This window comes from Lithobates pipiens, unplaced genomic scaffold, assembly GCF_037356315.1.
Source record: "Lithobates pipiens isolate NorthernLeopardFrog02 unplaced genomic scaffold, aLitPip1_a1.2 Scaffold_8, whole genome shotgun sequence".
NCBI lineage: Eukaryota > Metazoa > Chordata > Amphibia > Anura > Ranidae > Lithobates > Lithobates pipiens.
In genome coordinates this window covers 569,434,079-569,455,674 of record NW_027507903.1, presented here as the reverse complement: position 1 = coordinate 569,455,674, position 21,596 = coordinate 569,434,079, and the positions used below count along the sequence as shown (strand labels likewise).

Genomic DNA, 21,596 nt, shown 5'->3' with positions numbered 1-21,596 from the left:
CATCCTGGAACAACAGAGGAATTTTCCATCTATGTGACATGCTTCCCTTAGTTTCATCACACAGAAAGAACAAAGCACCGAGGAATTCAAAAGGGCTTTTTCAAAGGTGTGGAAAAAGAAGATGATGTCTCTGTCAGAGAATGGTTTGCAGAAGATTGGCACATAGATATTTGCCAATGCAAATGTGCAGAAGAGCGAGAACGGCCGAGAAACTTCATGTGCTAGTACGCATGTGCGTACACCAAAGCGCACACAATGCGTGACAATTTCTGGTGCCCAGTGGCCTATTTAAAGCTAGCAGCATAAGCCATTAGTTGCTGGATGATCTTCAGCTTCCCCTGTGAGTTCCTGTGACCCTGATATTATTCATGTGTGAAAATTCAGTGCGCATATACGTACGCCAAATCGCGTGCATGAGCCATTAGTTGCTGGATGATCTTCAGCTTCCCCTGTGAGTTCCTGTGATCCTGATATTATTCATGTGTGAAAATTCATGTGCCAGTGAGCATATACGTACGCCAAAGCGCGTGCATGAGCCATTAGTTGCTGGATGAACTTCAGCTTGCCCTGTGAGTTCCTGTGTTCCTGATAGTATTTGATTTCCTGTCCTGACCCGGCTTGACCTGTCTTGTCTGCATCCCTGGCTTTGACCCTTGGAACTTTGACAATAAGTTCCTGATCCGCCTTGACCTATCTTGTCTGCATCCCTGGCTTTGACCCTTGGTACTTTGACAACAAGGGAATGATTGGAGGTTACAATGGAAAAACAGCTTTGAGGTTTCAGCACTAGGAGTGTGCGGGTCGTTAAAAGGGTTTGCATTTCCCTTACCGGGAGTCGAAACCGGGCCGCCTGAGTGAAAACCAGGAATCCTAACCGCTAGACCATATGGGAAACCTAGCTGCTTTTTTTGAGAAAAATAGAGAAAACCAAAGGGAAAAAAAGATGTGCCACCGCCATCAGCTTCCAAGTATGCTGGCCAGCTATGACACACATATCACTTTCACTAATTGGCCTCGTTAGCGCAGCAGGTAGCGCGTCAGTCTCATAATCTGAAGGTCGTGAGTTCGATCCTCACACGGGGCACTACTCTCTAACCATTTTGTGAGCCTTGGGGTCCTTAATCTATGAAAAACACTACTCTTCATCCCTTAGGTCTTGTAGAAAACCATATGGATGGAAAATTGACCGGAAGATCAAGCTTTCAGTGCTCTTTTGCCTTTCACCATATTCCACCCAGCTAAAATCTTTAGCTCTGCATCCAACAGACCTTGCAAGATACAATGTCTACTCATCCTGGAACAACAGAGGCATTTTCCATCTATGTGACATGCTTCCCTTAGTTTCATCACACAGAAAGAACAAAGCACGAGGAATTCAAAAGGGCTTTTACAAAGGTGTGGAAAAAAAAGATGATGTCTCTGTCAGAGAATGGTTTGCAGAAGATTGGCACATAGATATTTGCCAATGCAAATGTGCAGAAGAGCAAGAACGGCCGAGAAACTTCATGTGCTAGTATGCATGTGCGTACGCCAAAGCGCACACAATGCGTGACAATTTCTGGTGACCAGTGGCCTATTTAAAGCTAGCAGCATAAGCCATTAGTTGCTGGATGATTTTCAGCTTCCCCTGTGAGTTCCTGTGATCCTGATATTATTCATGTGTGAAAATTCATGTGCCAGTGTGCATATACGTACGCCAAAGCGCGTGCATGAGCCATTAGTTGCTGGATGAACTTCAGCTTGCCCTGTGAGTTCCTGTGTTCCTGATAGTATTTGATTTCCTGTCCTGACCCGGCTTGACCTGTCTTGTCTGCATCCCTGGCTTTGACCCTTGGTACTTTGACAACAAGGGAATGATTGGAGGTTACAATGGAAAAACAGCTTTGAGGTTTCAGCACTAGGAGTGTGCGGGTCGTTAAAAGGACTTGCATTTCCCATACCTGGAGTTGAACCCAGGCCGCCTGGGTGAAAACCAGAAATCCTAACCGCTAGACCATATGGGAAAACTAGCTTCCTTGTTTTGAGAAAAATAGAGAAAACCAAAGGGAAAAAAAGATGTGCCACCGCCATCAGCTTCCAAGTATGGTGGCCAGCTATGACACTCATATCAGATTCACTAATTGGCCTCGTTAGCGCAGCAGGTAGCGCGTCAGCCTCATAATATGAACGTCGTGAGTTCGATCCTCACACGGGGCACTACTCTCTAACCATTTTGTGAGCCTTGGGGTCCTTAATCTATGAAAAACACTACTCTTCATCCCTTAGGTCTTGTAGGAAACAATATGGATGGAAAATTGACCGGAAGATCAAGCTTTCAGTGCTCTTTTGCCTTCCACCATATTCCACCCAGCTAAAATCTTTAGCTCTGCATCCAACAGACCTTGCAAGATACAATGTCTACTCATCCTGGAACAACAGAGGCATTTTCCATCTATGTGACATGCTTCCCTTAGTTTCATCACACAGAAAGAACAAAGCACTGAGGAATTCAAAAGGGCTTTTTCAAAGGTGTGGAAAAAAAAAGATGATGTCTCTGTCAGAGAATGGTTTGCAGAAGATTGGCACATAGATATTTGCCAATGCAAATGTGCAGAAGAGCGAGAACGGCCGAGAAACTTCATGTGCTAGTACGCATGTGCGTACGCCAAAGTGCACACAATGCGTGACAATTTCTGGTGCCCAGTGGCCTATTTAAAGCTAGCAGCATAAGCCATTAGTTGCTGGATGATCTTCAGCTTCCCCTGTGAGTTCCTGTGATCCTGATATTATTCATGTGTGAAAATTCATGTGCCAGTGCGCATATACGTACGCCAAAGCGCGTGCATGAGCCATTAGTTGCTGGATGAACTTCAGCTTCCCCTGTGAGTTCCTGTGATCCTGATATTATTCATGTGTGAAAATTCATGTGCCAGTGCGCATATACGTACGCCAAAGCGCGTGCATGAGCCATTAGTTGCTGGATGATCTTCAGCTTCCCCTGTGAGTTCCTGTGATCCTGATATTATTCATGTGTGAGAATTCATGTGCCAGTGCGCATATACGTACACCAAAGCGCGTGCATGAGCCATTAGTTGCTGGATGAACTTCAGCTTGCCCTGTGAGTTCCTGTGTTCCTGATAGTATTTAATTTCCTGTCCTGACCCGGCTTGACCTGTCTTGTCTGCATCCCTGGCTTTGACCCTTGGTACTTTGACAACAAGGGAATGATTGGAGGTTACAATGGAAAAACAGCTTTGAGGTTTCAGCACTAGGAGTGTGCGGGTCGTTAAAAGGACTTGCATTTCCCATACCGGGAGTCGAACCCGGGCCGCCTGGGTGAAAACCAGGAATCCTAACCGCTCGACCACATGGGAAAACTAGCTGACTTGTTTTGAGAAAAATAGAGAAAACCAAAGGGAAAAAAAGATGTGCCTCCGCCATCAGCTTCCAAGTATGGTGGCCAGCTATGACACACATATCGCTTTCCCTAATTGGCCTCGTTAGCGCAGCAGGTAGCGCGTCAGTCTCATAATCTGAAGGTCGTGAGTTCGATCCTCACACGGGGCACTACTCTCTAAATATTTTGTGAGCCTTTGGGCTCCTTAATCTATGAAAAACACTACTCTTCATCCCTTAGGTCTTGTAGGAAACCATATGGATGGAAAATTGACCGCAAGATCAAGCTTTCAGTGCTCTTTTGCCTTCCACCATATTCCACCCAGCTAAAATCTTTAGCTCTGCATCCAACAGACCTTGCAAGATACAATGTCTACTCATCCTGGAACAACAGAGGCATTTTCCATCTATGTGACATGCTTCCCTTAGTTTCATCACACAGAAAGAACAAAGCACCGAGGAATTCAAAAGGGCTTTTTCAAAGGTGTGGAAAAAAAAGATGATGTCTCTGTCAGAGAATGGTTTGCAGAAGATTGGCACATAGATGTTTGCCAATGCAAATGTGCAGAAGAGCGAGAACGGCCGAGAAACTTCATGTGCTAGTACGCATGTGCGTACGCCAAAGCGCACACAATGCGTGACAATTTCTGGTGCCCAGTGGCCTATTTAAAGCTAGCAGCATAAGCCATTAGTTGCTGAATGATCTTCAGCTTCCCCTGTGAGTTCCTGTGATCCTGATATTATTCATGTGTGAAAATTCATGTGCCAGTGCGCATATACGTACGCCAAAGCGCGTGCATGAGCCATTAGTTGCTGGATGAACTCCAGCTTGCCCTGTGAGTTCCTGTGTTCCAGATAGTATTTCATTTCCTGTCCTGACCCGGCTTGACCTGTCTTGTCTGCATCCCTGGCTTTGACCCTTGGTACTTTGACAACAAGGGAATGATTGGAGGTTACAATGGAAAAACAGCTTTGAGGTTTCAGCACTAGGAGTGTGCGGGTCGTTAAAAGGACTTGCATTTCCCATACCGGGAGTGGAACCCGGGCCGCCTGGGTGAAAACCAGGAATCCTAACCGCTAGACCATATGGGAAAACTAGCTGCCTTGTTTTGAGAAAAATAGAGAAAACCAAAGGGAAAAAAAGATGTGCCACCGCCATCAGCTTCCAAGTATGGTGGCCAGCTATGACACACATATCACTTTCACTAATTGGCCTCGTTAGCGCAGCAGGTAGCGCGTCAGTCTCATAATCTGAAGGTCGTGAGTTCGATCCTCACACGGGGCACTACTCTCTAAACATTTTGTGAGCCTTTGGGCTCCTTAATCTATGAAAAACACTACTCTTCATCCCTTAGGTCTTGTAGGAAACCATATGGATGGAAAATTGACCGCAAGATCAAGCTTTCAGTGCTCTTTTGCCTTCCACCATATTCCACCCAGCTAAAATCTTTAGCTCTGCATCCAACAGACCTTGCAAGATACAATGTCTACTCATCCTGGAACAACAGAGGCATTTTCCATCTATGTGACATGCTTCCCTTAGTTTCATCACACAGAAAGAACAAAGCACCGAGGAATTCAAAAGGGCTTTTTCAAAGGTGTGGAAAAAAAAGATGATGTCTCTGTCAGAGAATGGTTTGCAGAAGATTGGCACATAGATATTTGCCAATGCAAATGTGCAGAAGAGCGAGAACGGCCGAGAAACTTCATGTGCTAGTACGCATGTGCGTACGCCAAAGCGCACACAATGCGTGACAATTTCTGGTGCCCAGTGGCCTATTTAAAGCTAGCAGCATAAGCCATTAGTTGCTGGATGATCTTCAGCTTCCCCTGTGAGTTCCTGTGATCCTGATATTATTCATGTGTGAAAATTCATGTGCCAGTGCGCATATACGTACGCCAAAGCGCGTGCATGAGCCATTAGTTGCTGGATGAACTCCAGCTTGCCCTGTGAGTTCCTGTGTTCCAGATAGTATTTCATTTCCTGTCCTGACCCGGCTTGACCTGTCTTGTCTGCATCCCTGGCTTTGACCCTTGGTACTTTGACAACAAGGGAATGATTGGAGGTTACAATGGAAAAACAGCTTTGAGGTTTCAGCACTAGGAGTGTGCGGGTCGTTAAAAGGACTTGCATTTGCCATACCGGGAGTCGAACCCGGGCCGCCTGGGTGAAAACCAGGAATCCTAACCGCTAGACCATATGGGAAAACTAGCTGCCTTGTTTTGAGAAAAATAGAGAAAACCAAAGGGAAAAAAAGATGTGCCACCGCCATCAGCTTCCAAGTATGGTGGCCAGCTATTACACACATATCACTTTCACTAATTGGCCTCGTTAGTGCAGCAGGTAGCGCGTCAGTCTCATAATCTGAAGGTCGTGAGTTCGATCCTCACACGGGGCACTACTCTCTAACCATTTTGGGAGCCTTGGGGTCCTTAATCTATGAAAAACACTACTCTTCATCCCTTAGGTCTTGTAGGAAACCATATGGATGGAAAATTGACCTGAAGATCAAGCTTTCAGTGCTCTTTTACCTTCCACCATATTCCACCCAGCTAAAATCTTTAGCTCTGCATCCAACAGACCTTGCAAGATACAATGTCTACTCATCCTGGAACAACAGAGGCATTTTCCATCTATGTGACATGCTTCCCTTAGTTTCATCACACAGAAAGAACAAAGCACCGAGGAATTCAAAAGGGCTTTTTCAAAGGTGTGGAAAAAAAAGATGATGTCTCTGTCAGAGAATGGTTTGCAGAAGATTGGCACATAGATATTTGCCAATGCAAATGTGCAGAAGAGCGAGAACGGCCGAGAAACTTCATGTGCTAGTACGCATTTGCGTACGCCAAAGCGCACACAATGCGTGACAATTTCTGGTGCCCAGTGGCCTATTTAAAGCTAGCAGCATAAGCCATTAGTTGCTGGATGATCTTCAGCTTCCCCTGTGAGTTCCTGTGATCCTGATATTATTCATGTGTGAAAATTCATGTGCCAGTGCGCATATACGTACGCCAAAGCGCGTGCATGAGCCATTAGTTGCTGGATGAACTTCAGCTTGCCCTGTGAGTTCCTGTGTTCCTGATAGTATTTCATTTCCTGTCCTGACCCGGCTTGACCTGTCTTGTCTGCATCCCTGGCTTTGACCCTTGGTACTTTGACAACAAGGGAATGATTGGAGGTTACAATGGAAAAACAGCTTTGAGGTTTCAGCACTAGGAGTGTGCGGGTCGTTAAAAGGACTTGCATTTCCCATACCGGGAGTCAAACCCGGGCCACCTGGGTGAAAACCAGGAATCCTAACCGCTAGACCATATGGGAAAACTAGCTGCCTTGTTTTGAGAAAAATAGAGAAAAACCAAAGGGAAAAAAAGATGTGCCACCGCCATCAGCTTCCAAGTATGGTGGCCAGCTATGACACACATATCACTTTCACTAATTGGCCTCGTTAGCGCAGCAGGTAGCGCGTCAGTCTCATAATCTGAAGGTCGTGAGTTCGATCCTCACACGGGGCACTACTCTCTAACCATTTTGTGAGCCTTGGGGTCCTTAATCTATGAAAAACACTACTCTTCATCCCTTAGGTCTTGTAAGAAACCATATGGATGGAAAATTGACCGCAAGATCAAGCTTTCAGTGCTCTTTTGCCGTCCACCATATTCCACCCAGCTAAAATCTTTAGCTCTGCATCCAACAGACCTTGCAAGATACAATGTCTACTCATCCTGGAACAACAGAGGCATTTTCCATCTATGTGACATGCTTCCCTTAGTTTCATCACACAGAAAGAACAAAGCACCGAGGAATTCAAAAGGGCTTTTTCAAAGGTGTGGAAAAAAAAGATGATGTCTCTGTCAGAGAATGGTTTGCAGAAGATTGGCACATAGATATTTGACAATGCAAATGTGCAGAAGAGCGAGAACGGCCGAGAAACTTCATGTGCTAGTACGCATGTGCGTACGCCAAAGCGCACACAATGCATGACAATTTCTGGTGCCCAGTGGCCTATTTAAAGCTAGCAGCATAAGCCATTAGTTGCTGGATGATCTTCAGCTTCCCCTGTGAGTTCCTGTGATCCTGATATTATTCATGTGTGAAAATTCATGTGCCAGTGCGCATATAAGTACGCCAAAGCGCGTGCATGAGCCATTAGTTGCTGGATGAACTTCAGCTTGCCCTGTGAGTTCCGGTGTTCCTGATAGTATTTCATTTCCTGTCCTGACCCGGCTTGACCTGTCTTGTCTGCATCCCTGGCTTTGACCCTTGGTACTTTGACAACAAGGGAATGATTGGAGGTTACAATGGAAAAACAGCTTTGAGGTTTCAGCACTAGGAGTGTGCGGGTGGTTAAAAGGACTTGCATTTCCCATACCGGGAGTCGAACCCGGGCCGCCTGGGTGAAAACCAGGAATCCTAACCGCTAGACCATATGGGAAAACTAGCTGCCTCGTTTTGAGAAAAATAGAGAAAACCAAAGGGAAAAAAAGATGTGCCACCGCCATCAGCTTCCAAGTATGGTGGCCAGCTATGACACACATATCACTTTCACTAATTGGCCTCGTTAGCGCAGCAGGTAGCGCATCAGTCTCATAATCTGAAGGTCGTGAGTTCGATCCTCACACGGGGCACTACTCTCTAACCATTTTGTGAGCCTTGGGGTCCTTAATCTATGAAAAACACTACTCTTCATCCCTTAGGTCTTGTAGGAAACCATATGGATGGAAAATTGACCGGAAGATCAAGCTTTCAGTGCTCTTTTGCCTTCCACCATATTCCACCCAGCTAAAATCTTTAGCTCTGCATCCAACAGACCTTGCAAGATACAATGTCTACTCATCCTGGAACAACAGAGGCATTTTCCATCTATGTGACATGCTTCCCTTAGTTTCATCACACAGAAAGAACAAAGCACCGAGGAATTCAAAAGGGCTTTTTCAAAGGTGTGGAAAAAAAAGATGATGTCTCTGTCAGAGAATGGTTTGCAGAAGATTGGCACATAGATATTTGCCAATGCAAATGTGCAGAAGAGCGAGAACGGCCGAGAAACTTCATGTGCTAGTACGCATGTGCGTACGCCAAAGCGCGCACAATGCGTGACAATTTCTGGTGCCCAGTGGCCTATTTAAAGCTAGCAGCATAAGCCATTAGTTGCTGGATGATCTTCAGCTTCCCCTGTGAGTTCCTGTGATCCTGATATTATTCATGTGTGAAAATTCATGTGCCAGTGCGCATATACGTACGCCAAAGCGCGTGCATGAGCTATTAGTTGCTGGATGAACTTCAGCTTGCCCTGTGAGTTCCTGTGTTCCTGATAGTATTTCATTTCCTGTCCTGACCCGGCTTGACCTGTCTTGTCTGCATCCCTGGCTTTGACCCTTGGTACTTTGACAACAAGGGAATGATTGGAGGTTACAATGGAAAAACAGCTTTGAGGTTTCAGCACTAGGAGTGTGCGGGTCGTTAAAAGGACTTGCATTTCCCATACCAGGAGTCGAACCCGGGCCGCCTGGGTGAAAACCAGGAAACCTAACCGCTAGACCATATGGGAAAACTAGCTGCCTTCTTTTGAGAAAAATAGAGAAAAACCAAAGGGAAAAAAAGATGTGCCACCGCCATCAGCTTCCAAGTATGGTGGCCAGCTATGACACACATATCACTTTCACTAATTGGCCTCGTTAGCGCAGCAGGTAGCGCGTCAGTCTCATAATCTGAAGGTCGTGAGTTCGATCCTCACACGGGGCACTACTCTCTAACCATTTTGTGAGCCTTGGGGTCCTTAATCTATGAAAAACACTACTCTTCATCCCTTAGGTCTTGTAGGAAACAATATGGATGGAAAATTGACCGGAAGATCAAGCTTTCAGTGCTCTTTTGCCGTCCACAATATTCCACCCAGCTAAAATCTTTAGCTCTGCATCCAACAGACCTTGCAAGATACAATGTCTACTCATCCTGGAACAACAGAGGCATTTTCCATCTATGTGACATGCTTCCCTTAGTTTCATCACACAGAAAGAACAAAGCACCGAGGAATTCAAAAGGGCTTTTTCAAAGGTGTGGAAAAAAAAGATGATGTCTCTGTCAGAGAATGGTTTGCAGAAGATTGGCACATAGATATTTGACAATGCAAATGTGCAGAAGAGCGAGAACGGCCGAGAAACTTCATGTGCTAGTACGCATGTGCGTACGCCAAAGCGCACACAATGCATGACAATTTCTGGTGCCCAGTGGCCTATTTAAAGCTAGCAGCATAAGCCATTAGTTGCTGGATGATCTTCAGCTTCCCCTGTGAGTTCCTGTGATCCTGATATTATTCATGTGTGAAAATTCATGTGCCAGTGCGCATATAAGTACGCCAAAGCGCGTGCATGAGCCATTAGTTGCTGGATGAACTTCAGCTTGCCCTGTGAGTTCCTGTGTTCCTGATAGTATTTCATTTCCTGTCCTGACCCGGCTTGACCTGTCTTGTCTGCATCCCTGGCTTTGACCCTTGGTACTTTGACAACAAGGGAATGATTGGAGGTTACAATGGAAAAACAGCTTTGAGGTTTCAGCACTAGGAGTGTGCGGGTCGTTAAAAGGACTTGCATTTCCCATACCGGGAGTGGAACCCGGGCCGCCTGGGTGAAAACCAGGAATCCTAACCGCTAGACCATATGGGAAAACTAGCTGCCTTGTTTTGAGAAAAATAGAGAAAAACCAAAGGGAAAAAAAGATGTGCCACCGCCATCAGCTTCCAAGTATGGTGGCCAGCTATGACACACATATCACTTTCACTAATTGGCCTCGTTAGCGCAGCAGGTAGCGCGTCAGTCTCATAATCTGAAGGTCGTGAGTTCGATCCTCACACGGGGCACTACTCTCTAACCATTTTGTGAGCCTTGGGGTCCTTAATCTATGAAAAACACTACTCTTCATCCCTTAGGTCTTGTAGGAAACCATATGGATGGAAAATTGACCGGAAGATCAAGCTTTCAGTGCTCTTTTGCCTTCCACCATATTCCACCCAGCTAAAATCTTTAGCTCTGCATCCAACAGACCTTGCAAGATACAATGTCTACTCATCCTGGAACAACAGAGGCATTTTCCATCTATGTGACATGCTTCCCTTAGTTTCATCACACAGAAAGAACAAAGCACCGAGGAATTCAAAAGGGCTTTTTCAAAGGTGTGGAAAAAAAAGATGATGTCTCTGTCAGAGAATGGTTTGCAGAAGATTGGCACATAGATATTTGACAATGCAAATGTGCAGAAGAGCGAGAACGGCCGAGAAACTTCATGTGCTAGTACGCATGTGCGTACGCCAAAGCGCACACAATGCATGACAATTTCTGGTGCCCAGTGGCCTATTTAAAGCTAGCAGCATAAGCCATTAGTTGCTGGATGATCTTCAGCTTCCCCTGTGAGTTCCTGTGATCCTGATATTATTCATGTGTGAAAATTCATGTGCCAGTGCGCATATACGTACGCCAAAGCGCGTGCATGAGCCATTAGTTGCTGGATGAACTTCAGCTTGCCCTGTGAGTTCCTGTGTTCCTGATAGTATTTAATTTCCTGTCCTGACCCGGCTTGACCTGTCTTGTCTGCATCCCTGGCTTTGACCCTTGGTACTTTGACAACAAGGGAATGATTGGAGGTTACAATGGAAAAACAGCTTTGAGGTTTCAGCACTAGGAGTGTGCGGGTCGTTAAAAGGACTTGCATTTCCCATACCGGGAGTCGAACCCGGGCCGCCTGGGTGAAAACCAGGAATCCTAACCGCTCGACCACATGGGAAAACCAGCTGCCTTGTTTTGAGAAAAATAGAGAAAAACCAAAGGGAAAAAAAGATGTGCCACCGCCATCAGCTTCCAAGTATGGTGGCCAGCTATGACACACATATCACTTTCACTAATTGGCCTCGTTAGCGCAGCAGGTAGCGCGTCAGTCTCATAATCTGAAGGTTGTGAGTTCGATCCTCACACGGGGCACTACTCTCTAACCATTTTGTGAGCTTTGGGGTCCTTAATCTATGAAAAACACTACTCTTCATCCCTTAGGTCTTGTAGGAAACCATATGGATGGAAAATTGACTGGAAGATCAAGCTTTCAGTGCTCTTTTGCCTTCCACCATATTCCACCCAGCTAAAATCTTTAGCTCTGCATCCAACAGACCTTGCAAGATACAATGTCTACTCATCCTGGAACAACAGAGGCATTTTCCATCTATGTGACATGCTTCCCTTAGTTTCATCACACAGAAAGAACAAAGCACCGAGGAATTCAAAAGGGCTTTTTCAAAGGTGTGGAAAAAAAAGATGATGTCTCTGTCAGAGAATGGTTTGCAGAAGATTGGCACATAGATATTTGACAATGCAAATGTGCAGAAGAGCGAGAACGGCCGAGAAACTTCATGTGCTAGTACGCATGTGCGTACGCCAAAGCGCACACAATGCATGACAATTTCTGGTGCCCAGTGGCCTATTTAAAGCTAGCAGCATAAGCCATTAGTTGCTGGATGATCTTCAGCTTCCCCTGTGAGTTCCTGTGATCCTGATATTATTCATGTGTGAAAATTCATGTGCCAGTGCGCATATACGTACGCCAAAGCGCGTGCATGAGCCATTAGTTGCTGGATGAACTTCAGCTTGCCCTGTGAGTTCCTGTGTTCCTGATAGTATTTAATTTCCTGTCCTGACCCGGCTTGACCTGTCTTGTCTGCATCCCTGGCTTTGACCCTTGGTACTTTGACAACAAGGGAATGATTGGAGGTTACAATGGAAAAACAGCTTTGAGGTTTCAGCACTAGGAGTGTGCGGGTCGTTAAAAGGACTTGCATTTCCCATACCGGGAGTCGAACCCGGGCCGCCTGGGTGAAAACCAGGAATCCTAACCGCTCGACCACATGGGAAAACCAGCTGCCTTGTTTTGAGAAAAATAGAGAAAAACCAAAGGGAAAAAAAGATGTGCCACCGCCATCAGCTTCCAAGTATGGTGGCCAGCTATGACACACATATCACTTTCACTAATTGGCCTCGTTAGCGCAGCAGGTAGCGCGTCAGTCTCATAATCTGAAGGTTGTGAGTTCGATCCTCACACGGGGCACTACTCTCTAACCATTTTGTGAGCTTTGGGGTCCTTAATCTATGAAAAACACTACTCTTCATCCCTTAGGTCTTGGAAACCATATGGATGGAAAATTGACCGGAAGATCAAGCTTTCAGTGCTCTTTTGCCTTCCACCATATTCCACCCAGCTAAAATCTTTAGCTCTGCATCCAACAGACCTTGCAAGATACAATGTCTACTCATCCTGGAACAACAGAGGCATTTTCCATCTATGTGACATGCTTCCCTTAGTTTCATCACACAGAAAGAACAAAGCACCGAGGAATTCAAAAGGGCTTTTTCAAAGGTGTGGAAAAAAAAGATGATGTCTCTGTCAGAGAATGGTTTGCAGAAGATTGGCACATAGATATTTGCCAATGCAAATGTGCAGAAGAGCGAGAACGGCCGAGAAACTTCATGTGCTAGTACGCATGTGCGTACGCCAAAGCGCACACAATGCGTGACAATTTCTGGTGCCCAGTGGCCTATTTAAAGCTAGCAGCATAAGCCATTAGTTGCTGGATGATCTTCAGCTTCCCCTGTGAGTTCCTGTGATCCTGATATTATTCATGTGTGAAAATTCATGTGCCAGTGCGCATATACGTACGCCAAAGCGCGTGCATGAGCTATTAGTTGCTGGATGAACTTCAGCTTGCCCTGTGAGTTCCTGTGTTCCTGATAGTATTTCATTTCCTGTCCTGACCCGGCTTGACCTGTCTTGTCTGCATCCCTGGCTTTGACCCTTGGTACTTTGACAACAAGGGAATGATTGGAGGTTACAATGGAAAAACAGCTTTGAGGTTTCAGCACTAGGAGTGTGCGGGTCGTTAAAAGGACTTGCATTTGCCATACCGGGAGTCGAACCCGGGCCGCCTGGGTGAAAACCAGGAATCCTAACCGCTAGACCATATGGGAAAACTAGCTGCCTTGTTTTGAGAAAAATAGAGAAAACCAAAGGGAAAAAAAGATGTGCCACCGCCATCAGCTTCCAAGTATGGTGGCCAGCTATGACACACATATCACTTTCACTAATTGGCCTCGTTAGCGCAGCAGGTAGCGCGTCAGTCTCATAATCTGAAGGTCGTGAGTTCGATCCTCACACGGGGCACTACTCTCTAACCATTTTGTGAGCCTTGGGGTCCTTAATCTATGAAAAACACTACTCTTCATCCCTTAGGTCTTGTAAGAAACCATATGGATGGAAAATTGACCGCAAGATCAAGCTTTCAGTGCTCTTTTGCCGTCCACCATATTCCACCCAGCTAAAATCTTTAGCTCTGCATCCAACAGACCTTGCAAGATACAATGTCTACTCATCCTGGAACAACAGAGGCATTTTCCATCTATGTGACATGCTTCCCTTAGTTTCATCACACAGAAAGAACAAAGCACCGAGGAATTCAAAAGGGCTTTTTCAAAGGTGTGGAAAAAAAAGATGATGTCTCTGTCAGAGAATGGTTTGCAGAAGATTGGCACATAGATATTTGACAATGCAAATGTGCAGAAGAGCGAGAACGGCCGAGAAACTTCATGTGCTAGTACGCATGTGCGTACGCCAAAGCGCACACAATGCATGACAATTTCTGGTGCCCAGTGGCCTATTTAAAGCTAGCAGCATAAGCCATTAGTTGCTGGATGATCTTCAGCTTCCCCTGTGAGTTCCTGTGATCCTGATATTATTCATGTGTGAAAATTCATGTGCCAGTGCGCATATAAGTACGCCAAAGCGCGTGCATGAGCCATTAGTTGCTGGATGAACTTCAGCTTGCCCTGTGAGTTCCTGTGTTCCTGATAGTATTTCATTTCCTGTCCTGACCCGGCTTGACCTGTCTTGTCTGCATCCCTGGCTTTGACCCTTGGTACTTTGACAACAAGGGAATGATTGGAGGTTACAATGGAAAAACAGCTTTGAGGTTTCAGCACTAGGAGTGTGCGGGTGGTTAAAAGGACTTGCATTTACCATACCGGGAGTCGAACCCGGGCCGCCTGGGTGAAAACCAGGAATCCTAACCGCTAGACCATATGGGAAAACTAGCTGCCTCGTTTTGAGAAAAATAGAGAAAAACCAAAGGGAAAAAAAGATGTGCCACCGCCATCAGCTTCCAAGTATGGTGGCCAGCTATGACACACATATCACTTTCACTAATTGGCCTCGTTAGCGCAGCAGGTAGCGCGTCAGTCTCATAATCTGAAGGTCGTGAGTTCGATCCTCACACGGGGCACTACTCTCTAACCATTTTGTGAGCCTTGGGGTCCTTAATCTATGAAAAACACTACTCTTCATCCCTTAGGTCTTGTAGGAAACCATATGGATGGAAAATTGACCGGAAGATCAAGCTTTCAGTGCTCTTTTGCCTTCCACCATATTCCACCCAGCTAAAATCTTTAGCTCTGCATCCAACAGACCTTGCAAGATACAATGTCTACTCATCCTGGAACAACAGAGGCATTTTCCATCTATGTGACATGCTTCCCTTAGTTTCATCACACAGAAAGAACAAAGCACCGAGGAATTCAAAAGGGCTTTTTCAAAGGTGTGGAAAAAAAAGATGATGTCTCTGTCAGAGAATGGTTTGCAGAAGATTGGCACATAGATATTTGCCAATGCAAATGTGCAGAAGAGCGAGAACGGCCGAGAAACTTCATGTGCTAGTACGCATGTGCGTACGCCAAAGCGCACACAATGCGTGACAATTTCTGGTGCCCAGTGGCCTATTTAAAGCTAGCAGCATAAGCCATTAGTTGCTGGATGATCTTCAGCTTCCCCTGTGAGTTCCTGTGATCCTGATATTATTCATGTGTGAAAATTCATGTGCCAGTGCGCATATACGTACGCCAAAGCGCGTGCATGAGCTATTAGTTGCTGGATGAACTTCAGCTTGCCCTGTGAGTTCCTGTGTTCCTGATAGTATTTCATTTCCTGTCCTGACCCGGCTTGACCTGTCTTGTCTGCATCCCTGGCTTTGACCCTTGGTACTTTGACAACAAGGGAATGATTGGAGGTTACAATGGAAAAACAGCTTTGAGGTTTCAGCACTAGGAGTGTGCGGGTCGTTAAAAGGACTTGCATTTCCCATACCGGGAGTCGAACCCGGGCCGCCTGGGTGAAAACCAGGAAACCTAACCGCTAGACCATATGGGAAAACTAGCTGCCTTCTTTTGAGAAAAATAGAGAAAAACCAAAGGGAAAAAAAGATGTGCCACCGCCATCAGCTTCCAAGTATGGTGGCCAGCTATGACACACATATCACTTTCACTAATTGGCCTCGTTAGCGCAGCAGGTAGCGCGTCAGTCTCATAATCTGAAGGTCGTGAGTTCGATCCTAACACGGGGCACTACTCTCTAACCATTTTGTGAGCCTTGGGGTCCTTAATCTATGAAAAACACTACTCTTCATCCCTTAGGTCTTGTAAGAAACCATATGGATGGAAAATTGACCGCAAGATCAAGCTTTCAGTGCTCTTTTGCCATCCACCATATTCCACCCAGCTAAAATCTTTAGCTCTGCATCCAACAGACCTTGCAAGATACAATGTCTACTCATCCTGGAACAACAGAGGCATTTTCCATCTATGTGACATGCTTCCCTTAGTTTCATCACACAGAAAGAACAAAGCACCGAGGAATTCAAAAGGGCTTTTTCAAAGGTGTGGAAAAAAAAGATGATGTCTCTGTCAGAGAATGGTTTGCAGAAGATTGGCACATAGATATTTGCCAATGCAAATGTGCAGAAGAGCGAGAACGGCCGAGAAACTTCATGTGCTAGTACGCATTTGCGTACGCCAAAGCGCACACCATGCGTGACAATTTCTGGTGCCCAGTGGCCTATTTAAAGCTAGCAGCATAAGCCATTAGTTGCTGGATGATCTTCAGCTTCCCCTGTGAGTTCCTGTGATCCTGATATTATTCATGTGTGAAAATTCATGTGCCAGTGCGCATATACGTACGCCAAAGCGCGTGCATGAGCCATTAGTTGCTGGATGAACTTCAGCTTGCCCTGTGAGTTCCTGTGTTCCTGATAGTATTTCATTTCCTGTCCTGACCCGGCTTGACCTGTCTTGTCTGCATCCCTGGCTTTGACCCTTGGTACTTTGACAACAAGGGAATGATTGGAGGTTACAATGGAAAAACAGCTTTGAGGTTTCAGCACTAGGAGTGTGCGGGTCGTTAAAAGGACTTGCATTTCCCATACCGGGAGTCAAACCCGGGCCACCTGGGTGAAAACCAGGAATCCTAACCAATAGACCATATGGGAAAACTAGCTGCCTTGTTTTGAGAAAAATAGAGAAAAACCAAAGGGAAAAAAAGATGTGCCACCGCCATCAGCTTCCAAGTATGGTGGCCAGCTATGACACACATATCACTTTCACTAATTGGCCTCGTTAGCGCAGCAGGTAGCGCGTCAGTCTCATAATCTGAAGGTCGTGAGTTCGATCCTCACACGGGGCACTACTCTCTAACCATTTTGTGAGCCTTGGGGTCCTTAATCTATGAAAAACACTACTCTTCATCCCTTAGGTCTTGTAAGAAACCATATGGATGGAAAATTGACCGCAAGATCAAGCTTTCAGTGCTCTTTTGCCGTCCACCATATTCCACCCAGCTAAAATCTTTAGCTCTGCATCCAACAGACCTTGCAAGATACAATGTCTACTCATCCTGGAACAACAGAGGCATTTTCCATCTATGTGACATGCTTCCCTTAGTTTCATCACACAGAAAGAACAAAGCACCGAGGAATTCAAAAGGGCTTTTTCAAAGGTGTGGAAAAAAAAGATGATGTCTCTGTCAGAGAATGGTTTGCAGAAGATTGGCACATAGATATTTGACAATGCAAATGTGCAGAAGAGCGAGAACGGCCGAGAAACTTCATGTGCTAGTACGCATGTGCGTACGCCAAAGCGCACACAATGCATGACAATTTCTGGTGCCCAGTGGCCTATTTAAAGCTAGCAGCATAAGCCATTAGTTGCTGGATGATCTTCAGCTTCCCCTGTGAGTTCCTGTGATCCTGATATTATTCATGTGTGAAAATTCATGTGCCAGTGCGCATATACGTACGCCAAAGCGCGTGCATGAGCCATTAGTTGCTGGATGAACTTCAGCTTGCCCTGTGAGTTCCTGTGTTCCTGATAGTATTTCATTTCCTGTCCTGACCCGGCTTGACCTGTCTTGTCTGCATCCCTGGCTTTGACCCTTGGTACTTTGACAACAAGGGAATGATTGGAGGTTACAATGGAAAAACAGCTTTGAGGTTTCAGCACTAGGAGTGTGCGGGTCGTTAAAAGGACTTGCATTTCCCATACCGGGAGTCGAACCCGGGCCGCCTGGGTGAAAACCAGGAATCCTAACCGCTCGACCACATGGGAAAACCAGCTGCCTTGTTTTGAGAAAAATAGAGAAAAACCAAAGGGAAAAAAAGATGTGCCACCGCCATCAGCTTCCAAGTATGGTGGCCAGCTATGACACACATATCACTTTGACTAATTGGCCTCGTTAGCGCAGCAGGTAGCGCGTCAGTCTCATAATCTGAAGGTTGTGAGTTCGATCCTCACACGGGGCACTACTCTCTAACCATTTTGTGAGCTTTGGGGTCCTTAATCTATGAAAAACACTACTCTTCATCCCTTAGGTCTTGTAGGAAACCATATGGATGGAAAATTGACCGGAAGATCAAGCTTTCAGTGCTCTTTTGCCTTCCACCATATTCCACCCAGCTAAAATCTTTAGCTCTGCATCCAACAGACCTTGCAAGATACAATGTCTACTCATCCTGGAACAACAGAGGCATTTTCCATCTATGTGACATGCTTCCCTTAGTTTCATCACACAGAAAGAACAAAGCACCGAGGAATTCAAAAGGGCTTTTTCAAAGGTGTGGAAAAAAAAGATGATGTCTCTGTCAGAGAATGGTTTGCAGAAGATTGGCACATAGATATTTGCCAATGCAAATGTGCAGAAGAGCGAGAACGGCCGAGAAACTTCATGTGCTAGTACGCATTTGCGTACGCCAAAGCGCACACCATGCGTGACAATTTCTGGTGCCCAGTGGCCTATTTAAAGCTAGCAGCATAAGCCATTAGTTGCTGGATGATCTTCAGCTTCCCCTGTGAGTTCCTGTGATCCTGATATTATTCATGTGTGAAAATTCATGTGCCAGTGCGCATATACGTACGCCAAAGCGCGTGCATGAGCCATTAGTTGCTGGATGAACTTCAGCTTGCCCTGTGAGTTCCTGTGTTCCTGATAGTATTTCATTTCCTGTCCTGACCCGGCTTGACCTGTCTTGTCTGCATCCCTGGCTTTGACCCTTGGTACTTTGACAACAAGGGAATGATTGGAGGTTACAATGGAAAAACAGCTTTGAGGTTTCAGCACTAGGAGTGTGCGGGTCGTTAAAAGGACTTGCATTTCCCATACCGGGAGTCAAACCCGGGCCACCTGGGTGAAAACCAGGAATCCTAACCAATAGACCATATGGGAAAACTAGCTGCCTTGTTTTGAGAAAAATAGAGAAAAACCAAAGGGAAAAAAAGATGTGCCACCGCCATCAGCTTCCAAGTATGGTGGCCAGCTATGACACACATATCACTTTCACTAATTGGCCTCGTTAGCGCAGCAGGTAGCGCGTCAGTCTCATAATCTGAAGGTCGTGAGTTCGATCCTCACACGGGGCACTACTCTCTAACCATTTTGTGAGCCTTGGGGTCCTTAATCTATGAAAAACACTACTCTTCATCCCTTAGGTCTTGTAAGAAACCATATGGATGGAAAATTGACCGCAAGATCAAGCTTTCAGTGCTCTTTTGCCGTCCACCATATTCCACCCAGCTAAAATCTTTAGCTCTGCATCCAACAGACCTTGCAAGATACAATGTCTACTCATCCTGGAACAACAGAGGCATTTTCCATCTATGTGACATGCTTCCCTTAGTTTCATCACACAGAAAGAACAAAGCACCGAGGAATTCAAAAGGGCTTTTTCAAAGGTGTGGAAAAAAAAGATGATGTCTCTGTCAGAGAATGGTTTGCAGAAGATTGGCACATAGATATTTGACAATGCAAATGTGCAGAAGAGCGAGAACGGCCGAGAAACTTCATGTGCTAGTACGCATGTGCGTACGCCAAAGCGCACACAATGCATGACAATTTCTGGTGCCCAGTGGCCTATTTAAAGCTAGCAGCATAAGCCATTAGTTGCTGGATGATCTTCAGCTTCCCCTGTGAGTTCCTGTGATCCTGATATTATTCATGTGTGAAAATTCATGTGCCAGTGCGCATATAAGTACGCCAAAGCGCGTGCATGAGCCATTAGTTGCTGGATGAACTTCAGCTTGCCCTGTGAGTTCCTGTGTTCCTGATAGTATTTCATTTCCTGTCCTGACCCGGCTTGACCTGTCTTGTCTGCATCCCTGGCTTTGACCCTTGGTAATTTGACAACAAGGGAATGATTGGAGGTTACAATGGAAAAACAGCTTTGAGGTTTCAGCACTAGGAGTGTGCGGGTCGTTAAAAGGACTTGCATTTGCCATACCGGGAGTCGAACCCGGGCCGCCTGGGTGAAAACCAGGAATCCTAACCGCTAGACCATATGGGAAAACTAGCTGCCTTGTTTTGAGAAAAATAGAGAAAAACCAAAGGGAAAAAAAGATGTGCCACCGCCATCAGCTTCCAAGTATGGTGGCCAGCTATGACACACATATCACTTTCACTAATTGGCCTCGTTAGCGCAGCAGGTAGCGCGTCAGTCTCATAATCTGAAGGTCGTGAGTTCGATCCTCACACGGGGCACTACTCTCTAACCATTTTGTGAGCCTTGGGGTCCTTAATCTATGAAAAACACTACTCTTCATCCCTTAGGTCTTGTAGGAAACCATATGGATGGAAAATTGACCGGAAGATCAAGCTTTCAGTGCTCTTTTGCCTTCCACCATATTCCACCCAGCTAAAATCTTTAGCTCTGCATCCAACAGACCTTGCAAGATACAATGTCTACTCATCCTGGAACAACAGAGGCATTTTCCATCTATGTGACATGCTTCCCTTAGTTTCATCACACAGAAAGAACAAAGCACCGAGGAATTCAAAAGGGCTTTTTCAAAGGTGTGGAAAAAAAAGATGATGTCTCTGTCAGAGAATGGTTTGCAGAAGATTGGCACATAGATATTTGCCAATGCAAATGTGCAGAAGAGCGAGAACGGCCGAGAAACTTCATGTGCTAGTACGCATGTGCGTACGCCAAAGCGCACACAATGCGTGACAATTTCTGGTGCCCAGTGGCCTATTTAAAGCTAGCAGCATAAGCCATTAGTTGCTGGATGATCTTCAGCTTCCCCTGTGAGTTCCTGTGATCCTGATATTATTCATGTGTGAAAATTCATGTGCCAGTGCGCATATACGTACGCCAAAGCGCGTGCATGAGCTATTAGTTGCTGGATGAACTTCAGCTTGCCCTGTGAGTTCCTGTGTTCCTGATAGTATTTCATTTCCTGTCCTGACCCGGCTTGACCTGTCTTGTCTGCATCCCTGGCTTTGACCCTTGGTACTTTGACAACAAGGGAATGATTGGAGGTTACAATGGAAAAACAGCTTTGAGGTTTCAGCACTAGGAGTGTGCGGGTCGTTAAAAGGACTTGCATTTCCCATACCGGGAGTCGAACCCGGGCCGCCTGGGTGAAAACCAGGAAACCTAACCGCTAGACCATATGGGAAAACTAGCTGCCTTCTTTTGAGAAAAATAGAGAAAAACCAAAGGGAAAAAAAGATGTGCCACCGCCATCAGCTTCCAAGTATGGTGGCCAGCTATGACACACATATCACTTTCACTAATTGGCCTCGTTAGCGCAGCAGGTAGCGCGTCAGTCTCATAATCTGAAGGTCGTGAGTTCGATCCTCACACGGGGCACTACTCTCTAACCATTTTGTGAGCCTTGGGGTCCTTAATCTATGAAAAACACTACTCTTCATCCCTTAGGTCTTGTAAGAAACCATATGGATGGAAAATTGACCGCAAGATCAAGCTTTCAGTGCTCTTTTGCCATCCACCATATTCCACCCAGCTAAAATCTTTAGCTCTGCATCCAACAGACCTTGCAAGATACAATGTCTACTCATCCTGGAACAACAGAGGCATTTT

The 21,596-nt window shown here is 45.7% G+C and overlaps 13 non-coding genes across 13 annotated transcripts; 12 read left to right on the top strand and 1 right to left on the bottom strand.

The window, feature by feature from the left end:
• Positions 1 to 1,011: 1,011 nt before the first annotated feature.
• TRNAM-CAU (transfer RNA methionine (anticodon CAU)) lies at positions 1,012 to 1,084 on the top strand. Its single transcript has one exon. It is a non-coding gene; the product is annotated as a tRNA-Met (tRNA).
• A 2,389-nt stretch (positions 1,085 to 3,473) lies between these two features.
• TRNAM-CAU (transfer RNA methionine (anticodon CAU)) lies at positions 3,474 to 3,546 on the top strand. Its single transcript has one exon. It is a non-coding gene; the product is annotated as a tRNA-Met (tRNA).
• Positions 3,547 to 4,587: 1,041 nt separating this feature from the next.
• On the top strand, positions 4,588 to 4,660 carry TRNAM-CAU (transfer RNA methionine (anticodon CAU)). The gene has a single exon. It is a non-coding gene; the product is annotated as a tRNA-Met (tRNA).
• A 2,155-nt stretch (positions 4,661 to 6,815) lies between these two features.
• TRNAM-CAU (transfer RNA methionine (anticodon CAU)) lies at positions 6,816 to 6,888 on the top strand. Its single transcript has one exon. It is a non-coding gene; the product is annotated as a tRNA-Met (tRNA).
• Positions 6,889 to 7,736: 848 nt separating this feature from the next.
• Positions 7,737 to 7,808, bottom strand: TRNAE-UUC (transfer RNA glutamic acid (anticodon UUC)). The gene has a single exon. It is a non-coding gene; the product is annotated as a tRNA-Glu (tRNA).
• A 1,234-nt stretch (positions 7,809 to 9,042) lies between these two features.
• Positions 9,043 to 9,115, top strand: TRNAM-CAU (transfer RNA methionine (anticodon CAU)). Its single transcript has one exon. It is a non-coding gene; the product is annotated as a tRNA-Met (tRNA).
• A 1,041-nt stretch (positions 9,116 to 10,156) lies between these two features.
• Positions 10,157 to 10,229, top strand: TRNAM-CAU (transfer RNA methionine (anticodon CAU)). Its single transcript has one exon. It is a non-coding gene; the product is annotated as a tRNA-Met (tRNA).
• A 3,265-nt stretch (positions 10,230 to 13,494) lies between these two features.
• TRNAM-CAU (transfer RNA methionine (anticodon CAU)) lies at positions 13,495 to 13,567 on the top strand. Its single transcript has one exon. It is a non-coding gene; the product is annotated as a tRNA-Met (tRNA).
• A 1,041-nt stretch (positions 13,568 to 14,608) lies between these two features.
• Positions 14,609 to 14,681, top strand: TRNAM-CAU (transfer RNA methionine (anticodon CAU)). The gene has a single exon. It is a non-coding gene; the product is annotated as a tRNA-Met (tRNA).
• A 2,155-nt stretch (positions 14,682 to 16,836) lies between these two features.
• TRNAM-CAU (transfer RNA methionine (anticodon CAU)) lies at positions 16,837 to 16,909 on the top strand. The gene has a single exon. It is a non-coding gene; the product is annotated as a tRNA-Met (tRNA).
• A 2,155-nt stretch (positions 16,910 to 19,064) lies between these two features.
• On the top strand, positions 19,065 to 19,137 carry TRNAM-CAU (transfer RNA methionine (anticodon CAU)). Its single transcript has one exon. It is a non-coding gene; the product is annotated as a tRNA-Met (tRNA).
• Positions 19,138 to 20,178: 1,041 nt separating this feature from the next.
• TRNAM-CAU (transfer RNA methionine (anticodon CAU)) lies at positions 20,179 to 20,251 on the top strand. Its single transcript has one exon. It is a non-coding gene; the product is annotated as a tRNA-Met (tRNA).
• A 1,041-nt stretch (positions 20,252 to 21,292) lies between these two features.
• TRNAM-CAU (transfer RNA methionine (anticodon CAU)) lies at positions 21,293 to 21,365 on the top strand. The gene has a single exon. It is a non-coding gene; the product is annotated as a tRNA-Met (tRNA).
• Positions 21,366 to 21,596: the final 231 nt, after the last annotated feature.